The 6026-nt window shown below is 38.2% G+C and overlaps 1 long non-coding RNA gene across 1 annotated transcript; it reads right to left on the bottom strand.

Annotated features, from left to right (window-relative positions):
* Positions 1-600: 600 nt before the first annotated feature.
* On the bottom strand, positions 601-5703 carry LOC135087414 (uncharacterized). Its single transcript, XR_010260802.1, has 3 exons — positions 5307-5703; positions 5181-5231; positions 601-1320 (listed from the first exon to the last, which is right to left on the bottom strand). It is a non-coding gene; the product is annotated as an uncharacterized LOC135087414 (long non-coding RNA).
* Positions 5704-6026: the final 323 nt, after the last annotated feature.

Below are 6026 nucleotides of genomic sequence, written 5' to 3'. Positions count from 1 at the left end.
TTACAATAAAGCGTTTACAATATTTCAGTTGAAAGTTCAAATGAGAATGAGAATGAGATCGTCTAACTTAATGCGTTTATGATGCTGCGTAAATAAATTATTTTTATGTTCCTCCCACTCTTTCTCAACTACTGCGTCTAATTTGGAGGTAATGATATAAATAATAAGTGTATCCCAATATTCTATAGGTTCCCCGAGTGTCTTTAAGGCACGTAAATTCTTTGAAACTATATCAATTAATTTCCTTAAATGAAATGAAGTCTCTTTATTCAGATTTTGAATGGTAAATAAAGACTTCACATGATTATGTACCAGCAACTTGACGTTATTATACCTCTCATTGAGCAAATCCCAAGCTATTGTGTAGTTTTCTGATGTGCATTCTATTGATTTAATAACTTGAGCTGCCTGACTAGTTAGCGATGTACGCAAATAATGGAATTTACGAATGTCATCAAGCTGGGTGGAGTTGTGAATCATAGAAAGGTAGGTATCCCTGAACTCTAACCAATTTGTGTTCCTAGGCTTCTAATTTCTAGCTATTGTCTGTGACTCCTAATCTTCTTGTGTGTATGGATCAACACGGGTAAATCAGGCGACTTTGAAGATATACTGGGATTTATTACTTTACAATAAAGCGTTTACAATATTTCAGTTGAAAGTTCAAATGAGAATGAGAGACGTTAAGCGTCTGTGCAATCGTTTTTATAGGTGTGCTTCAGCGCCATCTGTTGTAGTTTCTTGACATCGCGTGACGTAATCGATGCGGTGTGCTCGGTGATAGTATTGCCATTGATCTTTGGTTGGAGCTTCTCACGCGCTCCAATAGATGGCTCTTCTTAACATTCCGGCGGGCCTTGAGAGACTCCCTCTCAACATCTCAGCTCACGTCGTGTCACGCGCCGAGCCTCGAACCTGGCACCTCAGCGACCGGAAGTGGGCATATCTTTGAGAATGCCCTGTGTATGACGCCCGTGGCCGTCCGAATGACAGCAACCCTTGGTACGCCGTCACTGCCTGAAATCAGAGTTATTATGCGTCCTAACCGCCATTTCAGCGGCGGAAGGTTATCGTCCTTTATGACAACCAATGTTCCAGTTTGCAAGTCTTCAGTTTTCTGTTGCCATTTAGTACGTTTCTGAAGCTCTGATATGTACTCTGTAGACCATCTCCTCCAAAATGTCTGCCTCAGCTGTTCAACTCGCTGGTAACGATTGAGTGTGTTCGTGGTTGCAGCGGTAATATCACTCTCTGCAGGTGCAGTCAGCGGCCGACCAATAGTGAAGTGGGCAGGAGTGAGTGGAGAGTAGTCGTTGGGGTCTGAGGATAAAGGATACATAGGGCGGGAATTCAGGACAGCTTCAATTTGTACCAAAACTGTGCTGAATTCCTCATAAGTCATGTTTACATTTCCTACCACACGTGTTATATGGTGCTTACAGGACTTGATCCCAGCTTCCCATAAACCGGCAAAATGAGGCGCGTTAGGGGGAATGAATTTAAATTTAATGTGATTATCTGAAGCGTAATCAATGATAGACTGAGAATTACTCTTTAAAAAATCTGAAAATTCACGAGCTGTTCCTACAAAGTTACGTCCATTATCGGAAAATATTTGATAAGGTTTTCCTCTCCGGGAAATAAATCGTTTCAGTGCTAAAATATAACTCTGTGAAGACAAACTAGTTACTAGTTCCAAGTGTATCGCTCGAGTTGAAAAACATATAAATAGACATAAATAACATTTTTCTAGTCTGGAACCCCTACCTTTCTTATTTAAAATAAATAAAGGTCCAGCATAGTCTACTCCACAGTTTATGAAAGGAAAATTTGCAGTTACTCGTTCAGTTGGTAAGTTACCCATGATTGGTTGTACTATTTTACCTTTCAAACGACAACATATGACACACTGGTTAACGACTTTTTTTGCTAAGTTTCTACCGCCTAATGGCCACCAATTGTCTCTGATATGAGATAAAATTAATTGAGGCCCAGCGTGCAATAATTTTAAATGTTGACTTTGAAATAATAAATAGGTAAAGATATGTTTACTACACAATAAAATGGGGTGCTTTTTGTCATATGAAAATTCAGAATTAACTAATCTGCCCCCGACTCTTATGATTTTGTCAGCATCTAAAAATATATTTAAACTGGAAATATTACGTTTTGATTTATTTATAGAAAGATTATTATAAAGCGCATTGTATTCTTCAGGAAACGATTCCCTTTGTGCCTGTCTAACTATAAACAATAAGGATTTATCAAGTTCTTCTACTGATAACGGCCCGTGTAACCGCTCATCAATAGATTTTGTTCGTATGTTATGTATAAAACGCATTACATAAGCACAAGTTCTTTGTAATCGATTTAGTTTAGAAAATCGGCTGAAATCAATGATAGGTAAATTAGAATCGCTACTACACAACAAGTTTGTACTGGGAAGTTTTAACTCAGGTAAATCATTTAAGTTCTGCAAAATATTATTTTGATTTTGTGACCATTTTATGCTATCTTCAAATAAAAAGGTGGGTCCGTTCCACCATAAAGTTGATGAACTCAATTCATTTAAAAGTACTCCACGGGAAACTAGGTCAGCTGGATTATTTGACGAGTTTACATGCAGCCAAATTGTGTTGCTTGTCAACTCATTTATCTCAACAACGCGATTCTGAACAAAAGTCTTTAACTGATGTGGTGACATTTGCAACCATCTGAGAACTATAGTAGAATCTGTCCAAAAAACAACTTTGTCAAAGTTCAATCGAAGTGATTTAATTATTTTATCATACAATCTAGCTCCCAATAGTGCACCGCATAACTCGAGCCGTGGAATGCTAACCGGTTTCACTGGCGCGACGCTCATCGTGATGACGTCATCATTACTATTGCACGTCCGAACATAAGCGCACGCACCGTATGCAGCCTCGCTCGCATCCGTAAATATGTGTAATTCGATCCTAGAATGGTCACACGTTCCTACAACATGACGCGGTACGCGAATATTATGTAAATAAGTTAATGCTTCAAGTGAGTAGGAGATCGCAGTTTAAAAGATTGATGTTTTTCAGAGAGCGCTGCTGCCCGTTCTCTGTTTGATGTGTAGTCCCTAAATCGCCTCTCACGACACCCGCGGGAAGAGTAGGGGTTGGTGACAAATGTATTCTCCTCTGCCGTCACCACACGGCTTTTATTATTTATTGATTTTGAATTATAAACAATGCCTGAAATAATCCAACCTAGCGTAGTGTTTTGTAGGTAAGGACCTGCCGGTAAACGCATTTTCCCTTCTATCAACAATTCCCAAAACACGTCAGCCCCGATCAATAAGTCAATTTTTGACGGTAAATAAAATAACGAATCGGCTAACTGAATATTATTCGGAATGTCTAAAGAGTTATAATGTAATGGAACTGTTGGTAAATTTGAAGTTATATGTTTCAAAACTATACATTTACAGCGAGTATTATAATCACCGTTTAATGACCTGACCTTAATTTCGCACAACTCTGTTGACTGAGTGTGTGAATTCCCTATTCCTGTGATATGATATGTGGACTGTATCGAATCGACTTTTAATTTTTTACGTAAATTTTCTGTAATTAAACAATGTTGACTGCCGCTATCTAACAAAGCGCGAGCCTTATGATATACATTGTCATTACCTGCTATCTCCACTAAAGCTGTGGATAATAAAACAGTTTCTGACGCCTGCGTATACAAACTATTGTTCGAATTCTCGTTTCGTGTCGGTTCGGCTGTATGTAACACTGCCGACGAGTGCAGCACGGGGTTCGAATCCGGTTGGCACTCCACGACTGATACTAATGCGTTTTCTACTTTATCATTATTGTTACTGTGCAATAAACTGTTGTGTTTTCTACTGCACTGTTTACACGGACCAAAATAACAATCTGAAGCGAAATGTCCAGCTCGTAAACAATTAACACATAACCTTTTATTATTAACGAATTCTAATCTCTCTTTAACGTTTAAATCCAAAAACTTAGTACAAGAATAAAGCGAATGATTTCCGCTGCATAATGAGCATGTGCGGGTACTTTTGGAATTCACATTATTTTTTGTTGAAGCGAAAATATGTGATTTTTGTTGCGATTGTTGTTGAGGTTTTTTATTGTTATCAAAAGGGACTTTACTATTAGAAAATGATGAAGAATTATGCGCTTTAATCATTTCTAAAGTGTCAGCCTTATTTTTCAAGAATGTAATGAGATCGTCTAACTTAACGCGTTTATGATGCTGCGTAAATAAATTATTTTTATGTTCCTCCCACTCTTTCTCAACTACTGCGTCTAATTTGGAGGTAATGATATAAATAATAAGTGTATCCCAATATTCTACAGGTTCCCCGAGTGTCTTTAAGGCACGTAAATTCTTTGAAACTATATCAATTAATTTCCTTAAATGAAATGAAGTCTCTTTATTTAGATTTTGAATGGTAAATAAAGACTTGACATGATTATGTACCAGCAACTTGACGTTATTATACCTCTCATTGAGCAAATCCCAAGCTATTGTGTAGTTTTCTGATGTGCATTCTATTGATTTAATAACTTGAGCTGCCTGACTAGTTAGCGATGTACGCAAATAATGGAATTTACGAATGTCATCAAGCTGGGTGGAGTTGTGAATCATAGAAAGGTAGGTATCCCTGAACTCTAACCAATTTTCAAACGACCCGTCAAAGGAGGGTAGTGAAATAGTAGGAAGCTTAATATTTATCGAAGCTTCACACCTAGAACTAGCACTAGTTGTATCAGAAAGGCTAAAACGTTTTATTAAACTTTCTGCTTCTGCCATGGTTTCGTAATAAATATTTTCAAATGATTCACGATGTTCTAACTGAATTGCAGTTTCACTATCTAACACCATGAGCATTTCGATGGAGCTTTGAATGCTATTAAATTCACTAAATAATGATTTGGCTAATTCACTACGCAATTTTAATTCGGTTAATTGTTTATCGCTAGGACGAGAGTGGCTATGAAAATAATTTACAAATTTTACGAATAACGTCAGTCTACCCTTGATTGAACCGCGTTTTTTATTTAATTCTCTAATTACAGTATCATCAGAATCTACGCACAAATTAGGAGATTTACAACGAACGGTTACGTTTTCAACACTCATTTTGACGATTTATAAAAGTGGGTACTCACCAAATTCCTGTAAACTGCGTACGTGACTCGTGAGGAAGCACAACACGGTACCTAGGGGAACAAGCACAGCTTTAGTAAAATTGAAATGGGATAAGATGGGGGAAAAAAGGAACGATTTGGCCAGACCCTTTGCTGATCCCTCGATGTGATGATGGATGATGCGGCTCTGAAGGTCCAATGTTTGCGTGTTCAGAGTGTGTTCCTAGGCTTCTAATTTCTAGCTATTGTCTGTGACTCCTAATCTTCTTGTGTGTATGGATCAACACGGGTAAATCAGGCGACTTTGAAGATATACTGGGATTTATTACTTTACAATAAAGCGTTTACAATATTTCAGTTGAAAGTTCAAATGAGAATGAGAGACGTTAAGCGTCTGTGCAATCGTTTTTATAGGTGTGCTTCAGCGCCATCTGTTGTAGTTTCTTGACATCGCGTGACGTAATCGATGCGGTGTGCTCGGTGATAGTATTGCCATTGATCTTTGGTTGGAGCTTCTCACGCGCTCCAATAGATGGCTCTTCTTAACAAGTATTATTAATTTCGCGATAAATTTTTAAGTCATCAGCATACATTTTGAACTGCGAGTTGATACAAGAAGATAGGTCGTTGATGAATAAGACAAAGAACAAAGGTCCTAAGTGGGAGCCTTGAGGTACCCCTGAAGGCACCAGTTGTGCTACTGAAGTATGTCCATACAAGTTGACAATCTGAGAGCGATTTTTGAGATAAGACTCACACCATCTGAGCAGCGATCCGTGAATACCAACGCCTTCCAGTTTCAGCAGCAGCATATCATGGTCAACTAGATCGAAGGCTTTTCGGAAATCAGCGTAAAAAGCATGAACT

The sequence above is a fragment of the Ostrinia nubilalis genome, assembly GCF_963855985.1.
Source record: "Ostrinia nubilalis chromosome W unlocalized genomic scaffold, ilOstNubi1.1 SUPER_W_unloc_5, whole genome shotgun sequence".
NCBI classification, from domain to species: Eukaryota; Metazoa; Arthropoda; class Insecta; order Lepidoptera; family Crambidae; genus Ostrinia; species Ostrinia nubilalis.
Note: the sequence above shows the minus strand (reverse complement) of the source record. Positions and strands in the feature narration are given on the sequence as shown.